Source organism: Monodon monoceros, unplaced genomic scaffold (assembly GCF_005190385.1).
Source record: "Monodon monoceros isolate NGI ecotype Baffin Bay Population unplaced genomic scaffold, NGI_Narwhal_1 Super_Scaffold_16, whole genome shotgun sequence".
Taxonomy (NCBI): domain Eukaryota; kingdom Metazoa; phylum Chordata; class Mammalia; order Artiodactyla; family Monodontidae; genus Monodon; species Monodon monoceros.
Window position 1 is genome coordinate 92401390 of NW_021703772.1, and position 27969 is coordinate 92429358.

The 27969-nt window shown below is 42.5% G+C and overlaps 1 protein-coding gene across 2 annotated transcripts in view; it reads right to left on the minus strand.

Moving 5' to 3' along the window:
* Positions 1–27969, minus strand: part of THSD7B (thrombospondin type 1 domain containing 7B) — a 975661-nt gene that overhangs the window by 868007 nt on the left and 79685 nt on the right. Inside the window, exon 1 of one of the 2 annotated variants that reach the window (XM_029224674.1) lies at positions 1732–1885. The exons of the other annotated variant lie outside the window; for it this stretch is intronic. The gene's annotated coding sequence lies outside the window, so the exon portion shown is untranslated. Of the gene's footprint in view, positions 1–1731; positions 1886–27969 lie in introns of those variants that run through there. 2 annotated transcript variants of the gene reach the window in all.

Consider the following 27969-nt stretch of genomic DNA (forward strand, 5'->3'; position numbering starts at 1 on the left):
CAGCAGGCATCTTCCAATCTACCCAGTTGGCTCATCTACCCACAGAAAGTAGAGAACTGGCTATATTAAGTTTAAAAAGAAGACTGCTAGTTTTAATGGCGTCACGGTTAAAAACAGCAGTGCATCAAAGTGAAGCCTCATGACAGGTACTTTATATAGCTTTCAACCCACAAATATATAAGCTTTTCCCTTACCACTGGATAGGACTTCTTGATTTGGTTAGGAACATCCTAAGTGGCTTTCATGAAGCCTTAACCAATAGCTGAAATACAGTCCAGAATGCAAAAAGGCTTCCCTGGAGAGCACTACCTCCCAGTTACCCAAGAAACCATTACTGTCCTCGGAGACATCCAAAGATTGCCTGGCAAAAGGAAACTCCAGATGCACAAGTGCACGTGTACACACACACACACACACACACACACACACACACACCACAACCTGGCTGGCATGCACCCTGCCTGCATGGCTTACCATTTCCATGATAACACAGCACCCACAGGTGCACTCCTGAAAAACACCAAGAAGGCTCCTCCAGTCAGGTTGTCATTTACAAGAGCACAAATGCACTGTAAAGGTGGGAAACGGCAGACTACCAGCAGACCACCCTGGCAAGGAACAGAGCACCAAAGAACCCTGGCGTCTCCCATAGAACACGCCAAAGTACCATGATCTTAGTCAATTCCACCTTGACCAAAAGGAACTGAATTACAATAGCTCTTAAGGGATGCTCAGAATAATTCCAGGAAAAAGTACCATTAGATCACCCACCCTTCCTAGAAATAAAGTTTTTTTCCCTCGTATTTAAGAGATTGAGAAAGCTTAACGCCCCCTCCCCAAACACCCCCCCCTCCAAGCTTTCCAACTTCAAGACTCAAACTACGTGGACTGCAAAAAGCGGAGGGTTCGTTTGCATATTCAAATAACTTTCATACTACAGGAGGTGTTGGAAGGGAAAGGTGACAGGAGCATATGGGTGATGCTTTAGAAATTTACTCGTGTCGTCTTCGTTGCCCCTCACTCTCAAGGCCAGTTCCCAGTTTTCTCTAGATAAACCGTGTGATGTCACGCCAGACCCACAAGACCCATTCTCCCCAGCTGGCCCCTCGCCCCCTGCAGGGACACTGGACGTGTTAACTGTTGCTGCAGCCTCCTGACACTCCGCTGATAAATCAGAGGAAGCTGCAAAACTTCTTGGCTTGCTCGGCTATCCTCCCAGGGCACTGAACGCCCACGCGCAGATTTCGCAGTCAGCCTTGCGAAAGGGAACCCTCAGTCAACCTGTTTGCAAAGCCCGCAGAACTCCCCGCCCTCCGATCCTGGGGCTCCCCGCGCAGGACTGGGGGCCCTTGGCTCCCTTCATCAGTACTCCCCAAAGCAAGCTGGAAGGGGAGGCAAGAGAGCTCCTGCCGCCCCATTTCCACGCCTCGGTCCTGTTGCCTGCGGTCTGCGCCCAAGTCTCTGCATGGGGTACCTCCGCCTTCCCAACCCTGGGGTCTCCACACGCTGCGCCCCTGGCAGCTCGCCCTTCCCGCAGCCTCAAGGCAGAGGCGTCCGGGAAGCTCCGCCTGCAAGTTCCAGTGTCTGGCCGGGAGAAGGGGAGAAGGAGGCTGCCCGGGAAGGAAAAAGCAAAGTCTGTGCCCGTGGCGCGCTCCCCGCCCCGGGCCGCTGCCACCTCGAGAACCGGGTGCCTGGCATCCCCAGCTCGGGGCGCAGTGCGGCCACACTCACCCGCCTTGCCCAAGCCGCCGCCTCCTTCGCCGGCACAGCCTCCGGGAGCCGCCGAGCCCCGAGCTTCCCAAGCGCAAGAAAGATGGTGGTGTGTGTCGGGAGACCACCCATTCCAGCGTCTGGCTCCTCGGCGGCGACTCTGGCTCCTCAGCACCGAAGGAAGAGGAGGAGGAAGGCACGGCGCAGTCGAACGCCATCTGCTGTACACCTCAGCGCTGCCATTGGCCGCCTGGTGCGTCCCCGGGAGCCTCGGGGCGCGGGCCGCCGGGAGCCACCTTGCGCCTCGCCGCCCGCGGCAGCTGCTCCCCACCTCCCCTTCCTTCTTCCTCCTCCCCTTCTCCCGACGGGCGCACCCACCAGAACCTCAGCTCAGCCCGCACCCGCAGACGAGAGTCACGGGCGCGCTGGCCTCAAGCTCGCCTCCTCCGCTCCCCGAGACTGTTTTCCGCAACTTTGAATCTTCGGGGTCCCCTGCCGGCCTGAGCCCAGGGTACCCAAGCCTCGGCTCGCCGCGGACAGGCGAGCGCTTTGCACCTCGGGGATCTAAGAAGTGATAGGGGAGAAGGAGACAGAGAAAGTGGGGGGTGATTTACTCCCCGTTTATAACCCCAAACACCTCGCCAACACTCACACGCGCGCGCGCAAACACCCACAAACACACTCACAGGCAGAGCCATCCCGCCCGCCCGGCCCGATAGCCCCCCGGGCACGAGAGGGCTTCAGTGTTACAGGGGGAAAGACAAAGAAGATCCTAGCGGGACATGTGGAGAAGAGAAAAAGGGAAAATTGGGGGTGACTCCTGGGGAGCGCCCCGAGCTGGGTCCGTACCTGCCTGGACATCCCCCCATGGAGGGGCTCCCAGAGGCTCTCTGCCCACCCAGACCAGAGCCTGGGAAAACCCCTAGCTCCCGCCTCTTTTTTGAAGGGTTTGTGTCCTGGGGCTCCGGAGGCAGGGCGAGGGGCGTGCTGTCGTATGGGGTGGAGCGTCTATGGCAACTGGGTGGTGGGTTACGGTGGCCGGGGAGAAGGTGAGAGTCAAGTCCGCCCAGGTGAGGCAGGAGTGCAGAGAACACGTGGGCAGGCTGGAGCAGTCACAGCTCTGAGAGTCCTTCGCTTACTCCCTGACACTGTTCCAAACCCTCCTAGTTTTTGACACCTTTGATCTACGGAACTTCTTAGGCTTGTGCAGAGAGATGAAGTTTCTTCAACAGGGAAAGAACATGAGGACTACTTATTGCCAATTACAGGATATTTTGCCTGTCATGTCTCTTTAAATGTGTGAACCCAGCAACAGCAGGGATTGTATCTTTTCCATTTTATCCAATGCTTGGCACACCATGGGTGCTTAAAAAGAAGCAAAACAATCCTGAGAAAATTGAAGCTTGATGTCATAGCACAAATTAGATTTAAGAGATAAACAGAGCACCTAGGGTTGTCAAAGGGAGTAAAATTAAAAGAATGCAAGTGCCACTGGGAAAGGGAAACGTGAATATGATGATGAAGGTTCTGATCCATCTTCCTGTGAGACTGGACTCTGTAAGTGGGAAAGGGAACACGCCTTACTTAATATTTTAAACAGCAACTGCTATTCTCCCGGTGGACACTGGCATCACACTCTGGGCTGTGCCTTTCTTTCTGACACCACTGTCTTAAATCAGCGGCCATCCAGATCCTAGAATATTTCCCCAAATCCAAGACCATGATTTATTACTCCCCAGAAATAAGATGCCAATCCTGTGAGCCTGGGGAAAGAGAAACGGGTCTATCATGTTTTATCGTAATCTCAATATATACAAATCAATAGCCAACAAGTCGCATTTAAGTAACTTCAGGAACAACAGGCAAGGAAAAACATTTCTGTTTTCCAGGACTGTTACATCCTGGCTTCCCAGATTTCAGTCTTTCCAGAGTCAGCGCAGCATTTTCAGACCACATCCCATGCACACATCCATATGGTAGAAAGATCCGTGTTTGCAATCCTTGTGGAAAGAGGCCATCAAGGACCCACTTCTGAGTATGTCATTTATGCATGTTTTTATAGTTATGTATTCTCCTCCCTCTTCAGAGGCAGCGATACGTATGTTTTTCTTTTAGGCTAGCAATTTGATTTCAATGTGCATTTTAATTTAATATGCTAGCCCGTTCTCATTAACCCCCTGCTCTATGTCAGTGATCACTATGGTAATCCTAAGAAGATTTTGATTCTTAAGGCACAATGTTCTTCCTCTGTTACACTACATGCATTTGGTCTCCTGGTTTTTGACCACAATATAAGAGAGAATACCTGTATGGCAATCGTGTCCTATCCACTGGGCTTCTTAATCAAAAATAAGCAATTCATAAGAATAAAATCTAAATTATTTCTAAAATACAAAGAGCGATGAATTTCAAGCATTGCTACCTTTTGTTAGCTTACTGACTCCTTCAGACTACAAAATAGTCACTTTTTATTAAGGCACTATGCCAACAGCAGGTATCTCAGTATAGTTAAATACTATAAGGTGCCTAAACTGTCTCTAACATTATTCAATTGCATACAAACCTGGTAGAAGGAAAAAGCAACCATTTCTAGCTCATATTCTCAATTTATATTTTAAATACACATTTTACTAATATGAGTTTCTTGCCAAGATAGTCAGCTTTTGGTCCTTAACGAAAGCACATCCCTCAAAATCTAGATTAGGTTAGAAACATTAGAAGGTTAATCTAGGGAGGGAAAGATGTTTTCAGTGAAGATTGGGGGTGGGGTTTGGAGGGAACGACCAAAGAAAGGATTTGGAAAAAGGTAGCCTTGAAAAATAGGTGTCATTATTATGTGTAAGGAATAGATCAATATTCCAACAAGGAAAATAAACTGGAGATTATACATTCCCAGAGCTCCACAAACACAGATGCCAAAGGCTCCAATCCCCTCCAGGCTTCCAGGGAGGATGAAATGAAACAAGAGAACAGTAGAAGAGGAGAGGAGGTAGGAGGAGAAGGTCTCTTGGGACCAAGTCCCTGGTGAGAACCAACGGGGGGCCACAGAGGAAAGCAACCCTATCCTATCCAAATATCGTTGGAGTTCATTTTCAGGTTTGTGTGTATTTCTCATTGTTTTTTTTCTGAACACTATCTTCTCCGTACAGTCTAATAAGCTTGGATGGGAAAGTGCTGTGTAAATAGAATAGACAAGCATTGGCATTAAACAAATAAGGGATAAAGAAGACACGTAGATAAAGCAGCCCAATTTTAAATCGGAGAAAGAAATGCAAGCCTGAGCCAGTATCTTGGGCTCACCGCCCAGGAAGTCCCTGCCCAGGTCTACATTAGCCCATCTATGGAAGCAATGAATTGTGTCAAATGTTCAGTCACCTTGGGAGGCAAAACCAGAAGGGGAAAGGGGAGGAACCGTGATTCTCTTCTTTACACAATTCATCCAGGCCAATTCCAGGTTAGATGTTCTATGGCAAATCGGGACATTTTTTTCTGCCAAAAAAAAAGCATTTAATCTTGGCATACAAATGTAAGTTTTGAGCTGGGTCCAGTAATTTGATTTTGATGTGTCAATATCTTAAAATACAATGTAAAGACAATGCATTGAAAAGCAATGGAGTGGAACTCCACTGGCTTCTGGCCCGGCTCAGTCCCTCAGAGGCACCACGTTGCCAGTAGACACTGAGCATTCACAAACCTAGTTAGCCCTGAGACATGAGCTTCAGTCATTCATTCAGCAAGATATTTATTGAGTGCCTACTATGTCTCTGGCACTGTACATGTTGGTTGTTTGGTGATACAGTGGGCTGAGTCCTTCCCCTCATAGAGTTTACAATCCGATAGGGACATCAGACAATAAACAAACAGGCATACAAATGGTTATAAACATATAAAATAGGACTTCCCTGGTGGTCCAGTGGTTAAGACTCCATGCTTCCACTGCGGGGGGCACAGGTTCAATCCCTGGTCTCCTGGTCGGGGAACTAAGATCTCGAAAGCCGCACAGAGTGGCCAAAAAATAAAATAAAATGAAATGAAAGAAACAAGTTTTGTGAAAAAGGATGCAGTAGAGGGGAACAGAAAGGAAGGATGAGGCTCAGATGGGATCTCTCAGAGGAAACGACGTTTAGTCTGACACCCAAGGGATAATAAGAGGTAAATAACATTTATTGAAATTTTTCTAGATACGAGACATGAGCTAAGTCCTTTACATGTACTACTTAATCCTCATAACTAGCCCATAAGGTAGGCCCTGTGATCATGTTCATTTTATAGTAGAGACAGAGAGTTTAAGCAATTTCTATTCAAAGGCACGTGGCTGATGAGCAGAAAAGCTAGGATTTGGCCAGGCAGGCTGTACTGTGTACATTTTTAACCCCTAAGATACACTGCATCTCATGTAAGTAGATATCAGCCAAGAGGGGAGAAAAGAGAGATACCATGACCAAAGATCCTGTGGCTTGAAGAGCTTGGCACACAAAGAACTCATTAGGACCTAAAAGAGCTGCAGACTAGTGACCTTGGGGGAGAATCTCATGACAGGGGGCAGAGGGGCAGGGTGAGAACAAAGCTTGCTGGTCCTGTAAGCCAGTGGACAGTTTTAACTCTGTGAGTGATATGATCTGATTTAGACCTTTAAAAGATCACATGCATTCTTTGCAGACACAAAGCAGCAAGAGTGGAACAGTCATCCAGTCAAAAGATGGGGGTGGTTTAATGGAAATGGAGAGAACGGCACAGGCAGAGGGGTATTTGAAAGGCTTGTCCATCTCTTCACTTCTGCTCTGCCTTCCCACCTCTCCCCAAGGCTGGCATCCAATCGTTTACCTCAGGATCCAAAATCCTAACTTCAGTCATTGGACCCTGGGTCTGTTTTCTTGTCACATGTCTGTAGTGTGGGTGGGATGAATAGCGATGACCGCCCCCCATTTGGCCAGCTCTGGGACCTTCGCTTCTGAGCCCTGTCCTAGAATCCTCCCTCTGTGCCCAGTGTCATCTGAATTCTCTATTTTGCTGCTCAGCCTCCAATAATATTTACTGACCAAGAGATCTAGGGTGTGATGGATGATACCCTCTTCCCCACAGCTCTCTAACATCACCAAGCCAAAGCCATATCAGAGAGGCAGTCACTCAGTCTACACTAAACAAGAGAACATGTGCAGGCAACCTCCATATATATAAGAAACGACTCTCATTAATTTGGAAATAATAAAACCCCCGGAGTGACAACTTGGATCACATTCAAAATGACTTGGTTTGTAAAGACCAGGTGTTATGTAGACTAAAGCTTGTTATTATCCAAAGATTTGGCAACTCTAATCTCTTCTACTGGGCACAAAGCCACACAATACTCACAGGCCTAACTCTGATGAGATGGGCAAGAGAGCCTCTATCTTCTATTTTTCTGTTTTCCAAGGACGCCAGCCTATCTGATGGGCAGCAGGTCCCTTTACAGGTAGAAAGGATAGAAAACATCGGAAAATGACAATATAGCCAACAGATTGCAAGCTCGTGTTCATGAGTGTGGTATATGGTGTGGAACAAAGAGAAGAGGTTTTTCTCATTTCTTACTCATTTAACCTATAATACCCAATTACCTAGGAAACAAAAAATCCCCAGTACATACGATGTTGAAAAAATTTATACAACAGAAACTTCATAACCAAAACTTTCTAGCATATTCGTCTTAGATTCTAATTCTGCTATTTTTCTTGGTGCGACCTCACTGATTCTCCACTTTCTCCATATTACGTGTTATCTTCCTGAAATACTCTTTGTCATATCACTTTGATTCCCAGGAACCTACTATTCTCTTCATCTTGTCACTTAGTCCCTTCATAAATATCAGCTCCAAACTGGATGTCCATCGACAGAGGAATGGATAAAGAAGATGGGGCACATACAGACAATGGAATATCACTCAGCCATAAAAAGAAATGAAACTGAGTTATTTGTAGTGAGGTGGATGGACCCAGAGTCTGTCATACAGAGTGAAGTACGTCAGAAAGAGAAAGACAAATACCGTATGCTAACACATATATATGGAATGTAAAAGAATGGTTCTGATGAACCTAGTGGCAGGGCAGGAATAAAGACGCAGATGTAGAGAATGAACTTGACAAGGGTTGGGGGGGGGGACGAAGTGAGAGAGTGGCATGGACACATATACACCAGCAAATGTCAAATAGCTAGCTAGTGGGAAGCAGCCGCATAGCACAGGGACATCAGCTCGGTGCTTTGTGACCACCTAGAGGGGTGGGATGGCGGGGTGGGAGGGAGACGCAAGAGGGAGGGGATATGGGGATATATGTATATGTATAGCTGATTCACTTTGTTGTACAGCAGAAACTAACACAACAGTGTAAAGCAATTATACTCCAATAAAGATGTAAATAAAAATAAATAGATAAATAAGCATCAGCTCCTCAGAAAAGCCTTCCCTGACCCTCCACTACAGAAAGAAAACGGCATGTTGCACTTCTCTGTATCTCCTTATCCTGCCTTACTGTGCTTCATAGCACTTATCACAATGTGAAATTTTGCTACATAGTTGTTTCAATATTTATTATCTATCCTCTCATGAAGAATGTAAGCCCCATAAGGTCAGGGTCTAGGCACACACCCCCTACTTAACAATAGTGCCTGGCACATGGTGGGCACTCAATAGATATTTCATGAATGAAAGAATAAATGAATGCCATAAACTACGTCTGCTGACTTTTGAAATCCTTCCCACTGTGGCTCTACCCTACCTTTCCAACCATGTTTCAGGGGTCTCCTCACTTGCCCCTTCACAGTCTATGAAGCTCTGATTCAAGACCTCTCCATGTCTCCCTCCCCAGCCTTGCAGGTCTGACCTCCCCTAAGAAATGTTCCTAGATCTAATTTCATTTCACATTTATCTATTTCCTCCCTTACCAAACTCTTATAATGCTCACTGTCTGCGCCATTCAGTTTTTCAATTAACTGTACACCATCTCATACTGTTCTCTAATGCTTTTATAAGCCATAGCCTAGTCCTCTCAGCTGCATCATTCTTCCTTAAGAGTAGAGGCTCAGACAGATACTTCCTTTCTTCTCTTCGATGTAGAACTTCTGGTATACTGCAGGCACTCAGTAAGTACTTAGGCTTCCTTTGGTCATGTGATGTTAAGAGAAACACTTATCACCTTATGTTTGTGACAACAAGGACCCTTATCACCTTACGTTTGTGGGAGGTGATCTTGCCAGGGCCCAGGCAAGACTGTTCATTCATTGAACAAACAGTGACTGAGAATCTTCTTTGTGGTAGATACCATTGTAAGTGCTGGGAAGAGTCCTGGAGGAGATGATTATCCGAGGAAACAGACCCTTAAGTTGCAATAGAACAAGCTTTAGAGGCAACACATGGATATGGTGGAAACCTCCAGGAGTAGCATGTAACCTAGGGTTGGGTGAGTCAGGAACAGCTTCCCAGGTTGGATCTATCTGGACCAAAATCAGAGCCACAGGAGAAAGAAAGGAAAAATTCCTCAGATTTTGTGACCTGCTGGCTTGAAATAATTTACAACTGTAGCATTTTTATAGTGTGCTCTGCTCCATTCATGACTTCATTCTAAAAAATCACAGCACAGGCTCTCTCTCACAACCAACAATCTAGGGTAAACATAACTGCCATTGCAATGTCCATACATGCTGCAAAATCACTCCTCCTTCTGCACAAATACTCAGGATTTGAACTCTAAGATGCCATTTTTACAGTTCATTTCTTCTCTTAGCTTCCTAGGTACCACATAATCCTGGCTTTCCTCTTTCACCTAACTCCTGTGTTTTAGAGCATATTAAAGTTCCAGACTGGGCTCCCTTTTCCTCTCCAACTACACTTTCTCCTTAATTGAATATGTCCACTCCCATGATTTCAGGTAGTTATCTTTCTACCCTTATTTATTTATTTATTTATTTTGTGGCTGAGTTGGGTCTTCGTTGCTGCGCCCGGACTTCTCTCTAGTTGCATCGAGCAGGGGGCTACTCTTCGTTGCGGTGTGTGGGCTTCTCATTGCGGTGGCTTCTCTTGTCGCACAGCACGGGCTCTAGGCGTGCAAGCTTCAGTAGTTGTAGCACACAACTCTAGAGCGCAGGCTCAGTAGTTGTGGTGCACAGGCTTAGTTGCTATGTGGCATGTGGGATCTTACCGGACCAGGGCTCAAACCCGTGTCCCCTGCATTGGCAGGTGGATTCTCAACCACTGCACCACCAGGGAAGTCCCTCAGGAGGTTACCTTTTTACTGAAGGTGCCTAAATCTATTTCTCTGGCTATAGTAGTCAGTATATGCTAAGTTGTGCTACAGTAACGTATGAACCCCCAAACCTCAGTAGCTTAACACAAAAAAGTTTATATCTCATCCTGTACGACCAACATGGGTTAGCAGAGCAAACAGTGACTCTGCTTCACATAACCCACTCAGGGACCCAGGCTGAAAAGGGCTCTCCATCTGGAACATTGCTGGTTGCTATAATAGCAGAAGGAGTGGTCAGAGAGAACTTCAAATTCCCTCTTCTGTGCTTCAGCCCAAAGTGACATAGCCCATTGGTTAGACTGATCACATGACCCTCACCAAAATACAAAGCGGTTGAAAATATAGAAAAGCACACAGATATACAGTGAGCAATAACTCTGCCACACATACAGTGGGTGTCCTTGGTCCTCCAACTCCATAAACAAATGCTTATTTGCCATCTTAATTGGCATCACCTGTGTACTTTGAACTGAACATTGATTCTTTTTCCTTCCAAACCCGTGTACTTCACATTGAACATTTATTTGCCTCCCCAAAACTGCCTGCCTTCCAGTCTTCCTTGTCTTAGTATATAGCACCATTACGTTGTTCAACCCCAAGCTCTAAGAATCACCTCTCATTCCTTCTTTCTCTCACTTTACTCACATGGACATAACTACTTCTGTTATTTCTAGCCCCAAAATAAATTCTGCGTGCATCTGCTTCTTTCCACCTCCACTGCCCCCATGCTGATCTACGCCACTACAGACTTTCATGGTGGTGATAGTAGCAGATTCCTAACTGACCTCTTTTCTTACACTTTATCCTTATACAATCCATCTTCTGCAAAGCAGAGTGATCTTTTTCAGTGGTACGTTGATAAAATCTTTTCCCTGCTTAAAACCTTCCAATGATTTACCAATACACCTAGGATAAATTCCAAATTCCTTGTGTCTGACTCCTATCGATACTGAGCAGGACCCTGTAGGGCTCCTGGGCACAAAAGCCGTTCTGTGTTCCCCATTTCTTGATTACAGGAATAGGCTTCATTCAGCCTCCATGACCTTCCCTGAGTTCCAACAAGCAGGTTCAAACAGTTGCTAATCACGGAAGGGAGGGGAAACCGAGAAAAGGGAGGAACAGTCAAAAGAAACAATAGTGTAGCCTTCGGGCAGGGTCCTGGTTGCCCCTCAAGAGATATACAGAACAATACCTTTGAGCTGTTTCGCAGATACTGAAACCCTCACCAGGTGGGAGAAGTTAATGGTGTGCTGCCCACAAACACTTAGACCCCAGACCTGCTGGACCCAAAAGGTTGATGATACTGACTCCCAATTAACTCACCGCCTACCAATCAGAAGAATGTTCACGAACTGATCACGCCCTCTTTGAACCACTGCTATAAAACTTCTCGCTCCTCCCTACAGGTTGGGACACACGGTTTTGAGGGCATTAGCCCACTGTGGCCCCCATTGCCTGGCAAAGCAATAAAGCTATTCTTTTCTACTTCACCCAAAACTCTGTCTCTGAGAATTAACACGGTGTCAGGGTACAGAGGCCAGATTTGGCTTCACTATGTTTCTCTGAGAAGTCATCTCCTACTTCTCTCTGTTGACACTAAACTACAGCCTGGTGTGCCCAGTCAGTGCTGCCTTAGGGCCTTTGAGCCAACTGTGCCTGGAATGCTGACCACCCCCCCTCACCAGATTTGCATGTGGCTGCCTCCCTGACATCATTCAGATCTCAAAGTCAGTATCATTTCCTCAGAGAGGGCTTTCTGGACACCCAAATAAAGTAGCTGCCAGTTACTCTCTGTCACATCCCCCCTACTTGGTTCTTTGCATAGTACTTGGCACTATTTGGTATTTTGCCATTTCTGTATTTGTTTGCCCATGGAATGTAGGCTCTCTTATAGCCACACTTTGTCTACCTGCTCACTCTTGTACCTCTCAGTGCCTAGAATAACAGTGCCAGGCACACAGAGTAAATGCTCAATACACATGAACTAAAGAAATGCATTTGTCGCTCACTTAGAAAAACTTTGGTGCCACTGCCCATTCTCATCTTTATCTCATCTTGGTTTCTTTTCCATATATCCTTGTAAGGCAAAAGACTCAGACTGAAATCCTTATTTTCAACTGATGAAGACAAATTTAAAGAAATGCAACAGTGAAGTGATCATCCACGTGTTGGTGATTTGCAGTCTTCTCCTTGCCCATCAGAAGGAAGAAGTTAACTAAAGAGGCAGCTACTTGTCACATCTAGAGGTTCTTTTGACCCCACTGATTAAGATGATGTGCCTGATGTGGTGAACTTTTATATTATGTTGCCAGAGAACTGGGAAAATAGCCCTTTGTCACACTGAGATCTCAGTTTTGATGATGGCTGTCACTGTTCTGGAAGGAAATGACTCACCCAAGATGGGCAGAGGGGGACTTGGGGCAGTGACGGGACAGGAGACAGGGCTAATCGGAGGGTCTGTTTCCAAGTCCACTGGAATAAATAGAAAGTGAAGGTGCCATAATACACAGGCCCATGTTGATACCAGACAGTATATAACTTTGGTCCAATTTCTAAAGCCTTCAAGGAAGGAAAGCCCTATGTGTTCCTTAGCAATTTCCTCTCCCTACACTGAGGATGCCCAGAGACTAAAGGCAGTTTATCTTCCAATGTTTGGTTCTAGCCAGCTTCACAAAAAGGTCAGAACAGGTAGCTGGGGGTCATATAAAGGAAGCCCTTCACAGTCTATCAACCTTCATCCAGCACTGCTTTCCCTGCATATATTCTCACATTTTGGTTCTGAGTTTGCTCTCAATCCTCCCCATCACTAACTCCTTGATTTGGCTTCCTGTACCTGGTCCATCTCTCAAGTGGTAAATGGCTTCAGTTGTTTGAGGACAACATCCTACCCTCAGTGTCCTTATTTGTGACCTCAGTGTCCTTATTTGTGACCTCAGTGTCCTTATTTGTCGAAGACGACTCCCACTTTAGGTCACTGATTACAGCTACAACTTTCTCAGCAAGAAAGCTGTTATGGACGGAGTGTTTGTGTCCCCCTAAAATTTATAGGTTGAGGCCCTAAACGCCAATGTGATGATATTTGGAGGTACAGCCTTTGGGAGGTAATTAGGTTTAGATGACGTCATAAGAGTGGGGTTCCCACAATGGGATTAGTGCCCTTACAAGAAGAAACAAAAGAGCTCGCTTGCTCTCACTCTCCTTGTACTCTCTCTCTCCCTCTCCCCCTCTTTGTCTCACTCTCTGTCTCTCCTTCTCCCTCTCTGTATCTCTCTCTCTCCCTCTCTTTCTCTGCCATGTGAGGACACGGCAAGAAGGTGGCCATCTGCAAGCCAGGAAGAGAGCTCCACCAGAACCTGATCATGCTGACACCCTGATCTCGGACTTCTAGCCTCCAGAACTTTGAGAAATAAATGTGTGTTCTTTAAGCCACCCAGGCTATTGTATTTTGTTATAGCAGCTTGAGGTAAGACAATAGTTATTCACCTCTCTTAAAAGACTGTACATTTCCCCCGAAACATGTTCTATTAACTCGTAACCTTTAGAGTCAGTCGGGGAGGGAGGGTTCTTCTCTATTTCTAGTCTAAATTTCTCAGGACTTAATTAGACCTCATACCAAAATAGAGATTTTGACCTCATTGAAAAAAAAATGCTTCTTATTTCATTCCTATAAGAGAACTTTTTCAATCTTTACAGAACCTTATTTCAATGGTATTTGATCCATCCCTGATTATACAAATTATTAGCCTTTTGGTGATCTAACCTATGACATTTAAAAGGCTTGAATTATGAAATCACAAAACTTTTGAGCTGAAAGATGCCTCAGAGAAAATATAGTCTGATCCCTGTATTTAAAAGATAAGGAAAGTTGAGACCCAGATAGCTGAGGTGTCCTGTACAAGGTCACACAGCTTGTCGAGAAATAGAAGGGAAGGAAACATGTGAGATGGCCTTCTTACCATTCTGCCTGTAGTTGAAGAAAAGTTTTTAGAAAGATAAAAAGGGAGAGAAATGGCTTTAGGGTCTTAAAAAAACGCTGATGCCATCCCAGTGTATTTTATCACGCTTCAAGGATGGTACGTCATTAACATCGAGAAACCCTTAAGAACATAAGAATGTTGGCGAATCATAATTTTGAAAACAGGGATTAATTCCCAGATCACTGGGGTGAAAGGGCATGGGAAGTAGTGGGAGGAGAGGTCTTAAGAAAACCAACCTAAATCATGGTCCTTGGAACCAACTGCTCCTGATTCTCTCCTATTGGGAGTCTTTTGTAAGAGAAAACTGGAAATATTCAGCTGAACACAGATTGCTTTACTTAGCAGACAATCTCAGAAAAACAACATGTTCTCCTGTGATCTGAGGCTTGATTATCTAATTTTCTCTTTGTGGTGCTCCTCCACCAGCAACCACCTGCTCAGCGGCTGGAACAGACATGACGACTCTGTTAATGGTCCTTGGTGCTCTGGTCTTCTCAGTCACCACGCTCTCCCCGGGACCTTCCATTCACTCCTGTGTCTCCATCTGGAGAGGCCCCAATTCAATCTCCAGGTCTTTCCCTTGAACTTTAGATTCATTTTTAATGCCCCAAGGTGTATCTCTACCTTGATGTGACCGGGCACCTTAAACTCAGCAAGTCTAAAACAAAATCCATGACTTTCTTCCCCATGACCCCAAATCCATCTCTTTCATAACCTATCTAACCTGCCTAGGTTAATGGTGTCACCAGGCACTCAGCTGCCTAAACTGAACCCTCAGAAGCATCCCTGACTCTTTCTTCTACCTCACCCACCACATCCAGCTCATCACTAGTCTCTCCTGCCTACCTCTTAGGCATCCCTAGAATCTGTCTCCTATACTCTAATCCCTCGTCATCTGCCCAAAGTCCAGACTCCATCATCTTTTGCCTAGACTGTTACAAGGAACTTCTAGTAAGATAATAATCTTATTTTCCCCACCTTGCACAAATCCAATACACTCTTGCTAAAAACCCTTCTGTGGCTCCCTATTACCTAAAGAATAAATTCCAAATTCTTTAACATGAAAAAAAAAAAAAAGGTGACTTTAAATTGACTTACGTTTAACTTAGATATACTGAGCCTTAATATTCCATCCGGAAACTTTTACCCATTAGTAATGGATCTGTTCTCAAGAGCTGAATGTGGCAGAAGAATCGACCTAAGCCCTCATTCACAGAGAAGACTATGTATTGTGGTTGAGAGAATGGGCACAAAAAGCGGATGGAACTGGATGAAGTCCTGAGTCCACCATGAATCATCATTGCAACCTATGTCTTTATCTGTTAAATGGGGATGATAATAGTACATCATCATGGGAATTACATGAAATGTGTGCAATGTACCTAACAACAAAACTATCAATAAAGTGCATATATTATTATTAATATCATTATTAACATAACAACTCCTTAAATGTTTTAGGATAATTATGATAGGCCCCTCATTATTCTCTTCTTTAACCTAAACGTTCCCACTTCTGTCAATTTCAAAATCATATCTTTTTGAGAATGGTTAACTCCTGTGGACCATTAAGAAAGTAACCATGACTTTATCATAAGGCTTCAAAATAAACAGGAACTCATCCTTCCTAACAGTTTAAAGGTAATTAATAAATACAAAGTCTCTTTTTCCAAGGGTGTTTTCTCTTTTAATCATTACAATTCTGAAGGATTAAACACCTTTTTATGTTAGTATACACTTTCGCTTCCTAATTGGGGCTTTCAAGGAAATTTTAGAGTGTCTATTTCAGACCACAAATTAGTCTCTCCTTTCTAAAAATGCACCTTCCTGGTTTTGGTCAGAGAGTATTGGCAGGAAGTTAGGTAAAGCCTTTCTGTGGCTTCCTAGAGCTGTGCTATCAATCTAACACTTTTCACCAGCACTGAATTTATAGTTGTTTTAATAAGTAAAAGAGGGTAGTTGATAGAGCAGCAAATTGGTCTTCTCTTGCTATGAAAATGAAAACAGACAGCAAACACAGTAGTCTATTAAAGTAAGATAAGTACTCCCAAGAAGTCAAGATATTGTTAGAGATGTTTTCAAAATGTCAACAGATAATAAGATTGGGCAGTGAGCCAATGATACCCAAGAAGAATATATTTATTTGTTTTTTATGTGAATTAAATGATTCTTCAACCAAAAGGATCAGGGAATTTCCATTTAACACATTCAGAGTGTTGTTACTGTCATCTAGAGTATGAATATTGAGGACTTTTTTTTTTTTTTTTTAGGTAGCATCATGAGAAAAAGCCCTGAAGTCTAAAATACCTCAGTCCCAATGTTGGCCCATCACTTAACTAGCCCTGTGACCTTGAACAAGATACTTAATCTCCCTAGATTTTCATTTATTCAACTCTAAAATGAAGAAGGGGAAATAAGAACATAAATCGGGGTTGGAATGAGGACCAAGTCAAGATAATTCATATCATGTGCCAAACACAGAGCCTAGCACGCAGTAAGTACTCAACAACTGTTGGCCATACATGACTAGATTTGGATAACAAAACTGCTGTGAATCTCATTTCATTTTTGTTTAGAGATCTAATGCAGTGACACCAAGTGAAAAATTCAGTCAACAGTTTTAAATTTTATCTCTTCATCCATTTGTTTTCGATCAATGAAAAATCAAATAGCAGTAGGCTTTTTCCTATGGAAATGACCAGCTATTCTATCATCATGAAGAAATGCCCTTAGTGAATATTTCCTTTGATGCACTGTATTTCTAGTTCCATAAACTTAGCTGCTTCATAGAGACCTGTAAATACTAAAGAAATTTTACTCTCTAAAGTTCTCTGCAAGGTCAGGTAGTAGCAAAAGATTAAGAAAAAATAATCCAAGTATCATGATTGAGAATATTCTTCAAAGTGTTGATAATGAAAGGAAAGACTCTTCCTAAAAACCCCACCAAGCAGACAGGTGGCTTAAATTAGGTGCTAAATACAGGAACATGGATAACTGAATCCAGTCATATCCCTGTCAATCTTGAAAATATTATTATATTTATTAAAAGCAGAAGACATGTAGGCAGCAAGTTCTGAGAGAAGGTTGGGGACTACAGAACAACTATCCAAGTCTCAGAATTCTGCGGATTCAGTGGTAATTAGATTAGATATCGTTCTGCTGGATGTCAGATACAGAGGCATGCTATACCCCGCCCCCATTGCTACACGGTGTTCAAGGGGCATTAATTAGTTGGTTAATACAGCATCATGATTAACTAAATCACGTCAATACAAAATGCCAAGATATATGTTTAATGAGCTGGGTTTTTTCCAGTATTAATCTAGATAAGTAAATAAACTACACTGTCTTAACACAAGAATATGTCAAATTTATTTTCTTTTGATTGATCAAGGTGGTTCACAGTAAATTAGCATCCTCTAGTGAAAAGGCTAGTGCAGAGAAAATGTTGATAATAATATCTGCTAACATATATTAATTTCTAGATATACACATGCATAGAGTTCTTTTAAATTGTTTACTGAAATATAATTGACATACAATATTATGTTAGTTTCAGATGTACAACATAGTGATTTGACATTTATATACATTACAAATTCATCACCAGGATAAGTATAGTAACCATCTATCACCATACAAATATTTATTGCACTATTATTGACTGTATTTGCTATGCTATACATTAGATCCCTATGACTTATTTAATTTATAACTGGAAGTTTGTACCATTTCAATCCCCTTCAGCTATTTTTCCCAACCTCCCCACCCACTCTCTCCTCTGGCATCACCAGTTCTCTGTATCTATGAGTCTGTTTCTGTTTTTTGCTTTTTAGATCCCCCATATAAGTAAAATCACGTGGTATTTGTCTTTCTCTGACTTATTTCACTAAGCACAATACCCTCTGGGTTCATCTGTGCTGTAAAAATGGCAAAATTTCATTCTCTTTTATGGCTAATGTTCCATTGCATATATATCCCACATCTTCTTTATCCATTTGTCTATCGATAGAAACTTAGGTTTCTTCCATATCTTGGCAATTGTAAATACTGCTGCTATGAACATAGGTGTGCATTTATCTTTCTGAATTAGTGTTTTTGTTTCCTTCAGATAAACACCCAAAAGTGGAGTTGCCAGATCATACGGTGGCTCTATTTTTACTTTTTTTGAGAAACCTCCATACTGGTTTCCAGTGGATGCACAAATTTACATTCCCACCAACAGTATAGGAGGATTCCCTTTTCTCCACATCCTCACCAACATTTTTTATTTGTTGTCTTTTTGATGACAGCCATTCTGACAAGTGTGAGGTGATATCTCATTGTGGTTTGGATTTACATTTCCCTGATGATTAGTTATTTTGAGCATCTTTTCACGTGTCTACTGGCCATCTGTATGTCTTCCTCGGAAAAATATCTATTCAGTGCTTCTGCCCATTTTTTAACTGGATTTTTTGGTTTTTAAAAATATTGAGTTGTGTGAGTTCTTCATATATTTTGGATATTAACCCCTTAAAGGATATATCATTTGCGAATATCTTCTCCCATTCAGTAAGCTGCCTTTTCATTTTGTTGTTAGTTTCCTTTGTTATGCAAAAGCTTTTTAGTCTGATATGACCCCATTTGTTTATTTTTGCTTTTGTTTTCCTTGTCTGAGAAGACACATCCAAAAAAACATTGCTAAGACTGATGTCAAAGAGTGTACTGCCTATGTTTTCTTCTAGGAGTTTTATGGCTTCAAGTCTTACATTTAAGTCTTTAATTCATTTTGAGTTTATTTTTGTATATGGTGTAAGAAAGTGGTCTATTTTCATTCTTTTGCATGTAGCTGTCCAGTTTTCCCAACACCATTTATTGAAGACACTGTCTCTTCTCCACTCTATATTCTTGCCTCTTTTGTCATAGATTAATTGACCATATAAGTGTTGGTTAATTTCTGGGCTCTCTATTCCGTTCTATTGATCTATGTGTCTGTTTTTGTGGCAGTACCATACTGTTTTGATTACTGTAACTTTGTAGGATACTCTGGAATCAGGAAGCATGATATCTCTAGCTTTGTTCTTTCCCAAGATTGCTTTGCCTATTCAGGGTCTTTTGCAGTTCCATGCCAATTTTAGGATATTTGTTCTAGTTCTATGGAAAATGCCATTGGTATTTGGATAGGGACTTGATGAAACTGTAGATTTCTTTGGATAGTATAGACATTTTACAGTATTAATTCTTCCATTCTACACATACATATAGTTCTAAGCACTTCAGGGATATTTAATCATTTAAACCTTCCAGCAAATCTACGACTACCTAACATAGATACTATTATCATCTCCATTTTATAGAGGAAAAATCTGAGGCACAGAAAAGTTAAGTAAAGTACCCGTGGCCATTTACCCAGTAGGTTGGTGAGCCAGAATTTCAGTGCAAGCCTTCTAATCCAGAGCCCTTAATAATAACCTCTATAGCAGTGATCCTCAGTCGGGGGTGATTTTACCCCCGGGGGTATTTGACAATGTCTGAAGATAGTTTTGACCGTCATGACTGGAAAGGGAAAACTCTACTGGCACCTAGTGGGCAGAAGCCAGGGATGTTGCTAAACATCCTATAATGTACAGGACAGCGCACCCCCGGCCGCCCCACCCCCGCCCCTTACCAAACAAAGAAGGAGCCAGCACAAACTATCACTAGGGTAGAGGATGAAGAACTGTATTATACTGTATTATACTGCCTCTGGGATCAGTTATACCCTTGCTACGAAAAATGTGGTCTGCCGGTCAGCAGCACTGCATCACCTAGGAGCCTGTGAGAAAAGCCCACCTCAGACCTATTGAATTAGAATCTGCATTTTAATAAGATTCCCCAGGTGATTCATAGGTACCTTGAAGTTTGAGAGGCAGTGAGTTATACTATTAGCTCCATCATGCTGTGATAGGACTCGAATAAGACAAATGCACCATCTGTCCCACACAACAGTCGAGTCTCCATTCATAGGTGCAGAGAGACAATGTTAGGAAGGTGGTGGGGGGGAGGCGAGGAGGATGGACAGACCCATCAGGGATGGAGTATCAGGGGCTGAAATTTTCTTCAGTTAGATGGTTACCTGAAGCAGTGGATGCAATCAGGAGGTACACACAATCTGGGGCTACCAAAGAGGGACTAAAACGACCCTCAAAATCCAACTCTGACCTCAGGACTATGCAGATGACCAGGAGCCAGGTAAATACAGGTATGGAGTACAGCCAGGTAAATACAGGTATGGAGTACAGCCAGGTAAATACAGGTATGGAGTAGAGCCAGGTAAATACAGGTATGCAGTACAGCTAACACAACTGGAGGGGTGGCAGGGCAGGATAGTTGTCACAAACATACAAACCAGCCAGGACGGCAAAGCTCCTTGAGTCTGGGTACCAGCTGTGCGGACCTGGGATCGGCCTGGTTTAAAGGCTCAAGTGCAGAGAAGGCCCACCCACCTGATGAGATTTATATGTATTTCCACAAAATGCAACTTTCCTAGAACACTTTTTTAACAGTCAATAAGGCAAAAGCACTAGCAAAATACAAAACTCCAACAATCATTGGTCATTCTTTTAAGACAAGACTCCCATCCTTTTAAGATATACATGCACAGTGGCTAATGAGACACAGAAAGAGTTCCTCCTCCCAAGTGGCCCTCAGAGTCGGCCACAAAGCGCTGTAGAACCGCCAGGTCCTGATGCATAAACCGTTACACAATTTCGCATTTGGAGATTTAAGGCAATACTTTTGTCAAAACATGTTTCCTCCCCCACAGGTTTCTCAAAGCAATAAGCAAAACAACAATCTTTTGTGAGCTTTACCAAATGTTAACTGGGAAACCCTACTGTTTTTAATCGTGCTTGAATAAATGCAGACCAGGATCTGTGAGTGCAAATAAAGTGGTTTCTCTCCCGCTCTCTGCCTCCAAATCAGCTTTGCATTGATGGGTGGGCATTCCAAAGGCAAAGGCAAGATTGAGGGAAAATCCTCAGAGTCCAACCACTGTGAAAACCATTTCACGATAAACTAATAGTCTAAGAATACTTTTGTTGTGGTTATCCAAATAATTTCCCTTTCCATCATTCTCAATTCCTAAATCGCCACTCTAACTATTGCATGAAAATCATAGCATTTGGGGATGAACTGGATCTTAAAAGATTTTCTAGTACAGTAGTTTCCAAATGTGGGGGTCCTCTGATTTGGGGAGAGAGGGATACTGAGGAAAAAGCCCAGAGCCTCTTAAAAATGCATATTCCCTGGGTCCTATGCTCAGGAATTCTAATCCAACAGGTGTCAAGTGGGCCCAAGGAAGTTGTGCTTTTAACAATCTCCCGAGACTCTTCTGATGCTCAGCAGGTTCTGGGAACACTATCAAGTTCAATTCTCCCATTTTACAAGTCAGGAAACTGAGAACCGAACAGTTCATTTATTGCTATCATCCTAATCTCCAAGCTTAATTTATTTTGATGACCTAATCCTATTACTTTTTTCATTTGGTCAACAACACTGCATAAAGTAAAAGACAGCATTCCAGAATGTGAACTATCAAATGCAGAAGAATCCAGAATTTGGAGCTAGGATCTCTTCTATTTTTTCCACTTCCCATTCCTGCTCATTTTAATCCATGTAAAAGTGAAACAGCCTCCCAGATATGCCTAAATGCCAGCCTCCTGGCCTTCACAGGAGAGGATACGAAAGTTTTTCGATGAACAGTCTGCAAACTAGCTATGTAATCAACGACATTCCATACTTATATTTTCTCCCTTTTAATCTCTTACAGCTTTATTGTTCTTGAGCTTGCAGGGGATTTCTGGTTACCAAAAGAAGAACTGCATTATTGTAACTCAGGATATGTTGCCTCCGTGGTCCTACTGAGTGGTCAAATTCAACTACTGTAATTGCCTTTTATCTACATATATACATACATAAAAGAAAGTTAACTTAGGGAACACATTCACTGTTTTCTTTAATTTCCCTCACTGCATTCTTGATTTTCTAAGAAGTGACTTGTCTAACTTAGCTACAAAACAAATAGCATTAAGAAAGAAAAAGTGCAATGACAAAGACAATGGTATTGTTTTGGTTTGGGTTTTTGAGGGGTAAGAAGTACCAAAAAAACACAAAGATTAATTATTTATTTTTAGGCAAAGGCCCACTCCTATTTGTGAAAATATATCTGCAGACAAAAAAATGTTGCCTGCCGTTTCAGTAAACAGTGAATGTCACCTGCCATCAAGCCATCTGCCACTGTAGCCACAGACAGTGTTCCCCGAGGGGAATTCAGGATGAAGAAAAACAGGATACTGGCCCTAGATAATTAAGATGCATATCTAAGGAATAATTTCAGTGAGCCCAGACTTTTCCATCTTCCCATATATAGAAAAGCACTAAAATCACTGACTTGAGATGTCTGGTTTTTGGGGATTAGCAGTAACCTGCTGATGTTCAACTACATTTTTTCTTCGCAGCAAAAACTCCTATACATCCTGACTCCTCCCTTTCCTCTTGGGCGCAGTTCCTCAGAGCATCTGAGAGTTGTCTCCCAAGCTCTAGTCCTCAGTAAGGTCCCTAATAAAATGGAACTCGCAACTTTCAGGTTGTGCGTTTTCCTTCATTTGACATATCCAAATTCTGGCTGGGTTCACTCAGCTTGCAGTTCTGCCCTGGGATACAAGGGTGCTCACTGTGTCTATTCCTTTTTCAGGCATTAAGGTTTAAAGAAAAGAAGAGTAGGTAGTCCTAAGAGCCATGGCCCTCCTGTACAGCGTACCTGCTGTTTAGTCCAGAAAACGTAAGCTCATTTTTGGTATCTTAACCACATTATTTTCTTTTTGTTGTTGTTTTTTGTTTGTTTGTTTTGCGGTACGCAGGCCTCTCACTGTTCTGGCCTCTCCCGTTGCAGAGCACAGGCTCCGGACGCGCAGGCTGAGCGGCCATGGCTCACGGGCCCAGCCGCTCCGCGGCATGTGGGATCTTCCCGGACCGGGGCACGAACCCGTGTCCCCTGCATCGGCAGGCGGACTCTCAACCACTGCGCCACCAGGGAAGCCCACATTATTTTCTTTGGTATTATCAAGTTAACAAATATGTTTTTATAAAAGATCCCAAAGCATATTATATTTTGTCTCCTCCATCTATCAAAATCCTACAAGCTTTAGAGCCCACACAGTTCCCTGCCACCTCTGGGAAGCACTCTGGCTTCCATTCTTTATACCCATCTAGCATCACATATGGTAGAAGACCCTGCTACTCAAAGAGTGACCTACACACCAGCACATCAGCACCACCTGGAAGCTTGTTAAAAATGCCAAATCTTGGCCATGCTCTGGACCTACTGTATCAGAATCTACATTTTAGTAAGATCCCCCAGTGATTCATATGTACGTTCAAGTTTGAGAAGCACTGCTCTGTGTAATATAAGACTTCATTACAGTTTGCTTTGAATCTCTTGTCTCCTCCAACTCAATTTTTATATCTTCCAGGGAACAACTTTCGTGTTGTCTCAGCATTTGGTACCATGAGAAATCTATGGTGGAACTGAAGACAATACTTGTGTAGCAGACACTGTTGGTTGCCTGTCCAACAGCTATTCCTCTTCTTCAATCTAGCTAACAGTACCTAGGTTTCTAGCAGGGAGGCATGTCCAGGTGTCCTAGGGATGTGGGATCCAGCTCCATTTCCAGCCTCAAGCCCAACTGTGGTTTGTGCTGATCATGGTGATCCTATGGTCCTACTTCTCTTCCCAGTCACTGGGGAGCAGAGAGTATGGGTATGGGACACAATTCTAGCCAAGTTACTGATGAGGGAGACATGGTTCCCTGGAAAAGTTTCTGAACGATTCCAAAGGGACACGAAGACTTAAAAACCCCAGTGTATGACTCTGGACATTTCCTGATGAAGATATGATCCCTAAAACTAAGGAAACCATCTTGTAAAGAGAGCTAGCCCAAGGAGAATATTCAGAATGGTTGAGCAGAAAATTGGAAGGATCTGGATCTCTGCAGGCATTGAATTCACCAACCTTGGACCTGCTTTACTTCCAGACTTCTTATTATGTGACATATCAATCATCTTATTAAGCTATTAATGTTGGATTTTCATTACCTGAAACACAAAGTATTCTAACTGGCAGAACTGTTGACTAAAGGATCAACCAATACTTGAGGGTGTATATTCACCCTTTACATGTATTATCTCATGCAATCATGTCAGTTCTATGAGGAAGGCACCGTTGTCCCCAGTATACTGACATGAAAACTAAAGTTCAGAAAGATTAACATTTCCAAGACTCAGGATTTGAACTCAGATCTGCCAGAACCCATCACTCAGGCATCTTCTTCCATCCTCTTACCATGGTTTGACTGTTAAGAGCCAAGATAATTTACTCACACTATTTTCTTGGGCCTGTATAAGAGTTGATCTTTGGGAGGATTACATTCCAGCTTGGATGGGGAGGAAAATCTTTTACAGGTTTTCTTGGGAGTGATTTATTATTTGCTTTATTGATGACACTGCACGAACAGATGTGTGGGTTATTTTAAATGGGAGTAGTCTCAGCCTACAAAACTCTATTCCCAAAGAATCCTGCAGCATGCCAAGCAGGTTCAAGATGAATAAAATAATGAAGCTCCCAGTTTGTGAAACTATTCATTGTAAAGAGATGCTGTGTTATAAAATTAATGAATCCTTCCAAGAGAGTTGATGGCAACGAACCGATACCCAATTCCTGACATGTACACATGGGTCTGAAGGAAGATGAAACCTCTACAAGTAGTGCCAGAGGAAAACATAACACTGTACTTCTTTTAATCTACCAGTTCACTTTGAAAGTATGTGGCTCAGCTTTCAAATTTGCCCAATTTAAGCAAGCATCTGCATTCATTTGTTCAGGTGTTTTGTCTGAAAGAGGAGATTTAAAAAAATATTCAAATATGTGGACGTCTCCAAAAACACCACCTAAATATTTCATTTGCCATTCCCACATGACGGACTGGTAGAGATGCTACCCTTGAAATGAGGCCGACAGTTTACTCAGGGTGGACTCCAAAATTATAAGAGATGAAAGGCTTTTGGATCAATCTTTAGCTCCCAAAAGAGTATCATTCTTATTCTTAGAAATGTCATTTCCCAGGTGTCTAGAGATACATAACAAGCAGAAATGTTTCTGTAATAAAAGGAGAACACAGCTTAGACACAATTAGCAACATTAAAGGAAAGAAGCTGGCTTTGCAGGAAAATAAAGCCCTGTCCTCACACAAAAATAAATGTCTTGGAGCACTGGCCTTCCACTCTGCATGTGCAGGCTACGCTTGGAAGGTCACCCTATGTAGACAGAATGCTAAACCTGGCTCTTAATTAGGTCACTTAGTCAATACGGTAGAAAATTCAGTCCCAATGGTCATGTAATGCATGTAAACAATGTCTGTCTTTTTTTCAGTTCAGCCTTAAAGATCTCTTTAAATCTGTTGTTGGAAGTGACCAATTATTTCAGTTAAAAGAGATGAACTAATAATTCTGTGCAGACATGGGCACTGCTGATTAACTCTAGAAATGGCATAATTCATTCAGTAGTCTCTCAAATATTTCACTTTAGCTTCTTAAAATAAGAACTCTGACTCATTATCGTGAGAATCAGAAAACTGTTTCTCATTCTCAAGTCAACAGAACAATGAAAAAAGACTTATTTCAGTATTTTATCTTCCAATTGAATTTTTGAGTTTTGCACAGGTATCCTAGTAATTAGGAGGAAGACAAAAGAGGTATGGGAATACCGGAAAATGAACCATCCCAATTGCTAAAGTCGAACATGTTCTACCAGCTTGTCCTTCGTACAACCATGGCATTTTAATTTTTCCTCCTAATTAAGAGTTAATTTAAAACCATCTTTTTGGGTAGATCAATAAGTAAATCAAAGAAGACCTGTGATATGATTGATAACTTTTATATATATTTTGGAATATTAAATAGGCTCATCATGGTAGATTTTTTTAAACTACAGACATTTAGGGGAAGTTGGAATCTTGAAATATAATCAGTTTTTAAAAAGAAAATCAACTTAATAATTAATATAGTGAGATAGTACTGATAGACATTTTGATTAAAATTCAATATGTAAAAATCTTAATTTTAAGTTGAGCATAAATAAATGCTGTTAAAAGTAAGGCATGTTGTAAATAAAGAATACAACCTTTTTTTTAAAAAAAAGTATGGCACGTTATCTTTGATACACACATACAGATGATATTTTGATAAAAACATAATTCTAAATCAATGATAGACACGAAATAACCCAAGAATTAGAAATCCTGAAATCACAATTTCTGTTCCTTTTGTTTATATCATAACAACAACAAAAAACTTTAAATTGTGACACAGCATTAAAAAAAGAGACAAAAGTTTTCACTATTTTCAGCCAATCCTTAGCCCTTAAATTCTCACTCAATAAAGGCCTATGACTTTTAAATTTTTTACTAAGTAATATAAAACCATGACACTGTTTAGGTTGCATATGCTACCTATTCAGAGCCTTATAATTTACATGTTTGAATCGACTGTTTTCTAAATGATGAGCTATTTTATTAGAGCGAACGTTTATTCCTTTTATATAATGTTCGAAGCAAAGTCTAATGGCAGCTGGATGACAATCTCAAATTTTCCCTCACTGTGCACGTTGCTTCAGATTCCCAAAGCTGCCAGCAGACTTTATAGAAACAGAGAAGTTCTTTATAGCCACCTACCGGGAAACCTGCGAAGGTAGTATTACACTATTACACTGACTATTCTTACAGGTGAATAAAGGTTTTCTTCTGGGGAGGACAAAAAAGTTGCTATAAATGTGAATTCTAATAGCTATGGAGGTAGGCGAGGTATGGAGGGATGGATCTCTCTCTCTTGAAAATCATTTTCCACTAGCCGGTAAAGATTAAACAATCATTTGGTTCAAAAAATTTGTAAAGAGTGCTCTTTTCTAAACAGAGCTACAATTCAGTATGTCTATATTTCATTTTCCCCCTCTAGTTAAAGATTTGCTGACCCACCTAAATCCAAGAAGTTCTGTTCTTGGAGTCCTGCTTTCAGAGAAGAGTCTACACAATATTAGAAAGTGGGAAGAGACAGCAAACTGATCCATCCAGCAGTTTTTATCACATTTCAAGGTGGGGAACATTCTGTGTCCTTTTTATTTCCCCAAACTGCAACAGCTGATGTGATCTGAGAACAGAGTTCAAAGGATGTGCAGTAGGACCAAATGAAACGGGCTGAGTAGGACCGACAGATCCTTGAACCCTCACTTGAAATTTATGAGTTCCTTCAAATGCATCTAATACTTTACAGGTGTGTCTCTTCCCAGCTCAGCAAGCGTGTGACTTCCTCGCTCGTTTCTCTTGGACAGCCTGCAGCCTATCAGACGTCTCTGTGCACCACTGCATATTCTCTCCACCCCATCCCTTGCTGAGACACTGTGACAAGTTGTTTTCTGAGCAATCAGCTTCACTTGGGAGTAACCTGACAGTGAAGCACACCCCAAACCTAAGCCTGAGCCCCACACCCCTCCCCTCCTGCCCACCACTGCTAGAAGAACCATGGAATAAATACTTCTTGTGGTGGTTAATTTCATGTGTCAACTCAACTGGCCAAAGGGTGTCCAGGGAAACATTATTTCTGGGTGTGTCTGTGAGGGTGTTTCCGGATGAGATTAGCATTTGAATCAGTGGATTCAATGTAGACTGCCCTACCCAGTGTGGGTGGGCATCATCCAATCCATTCTTGCCCTAAATACAACAAAATGCGGAGGAAGGAGGGATTCGCCTCTCTTTTTCCTGCCTCACTGTTGAGCTGGGACAGCTTATCTCATATTCTCCACCCTTGGACTAGGGCTTGCAGTCATAAATTCCCCTGGATGTCAGGTGCTGGAACTTAGACTGGAATGACATCGCTGACTTTCCTGGGTCTCCAGCTTGCAGAAGGCAGATCATAGGATTTCTCAGCCTCTTGTCATCACA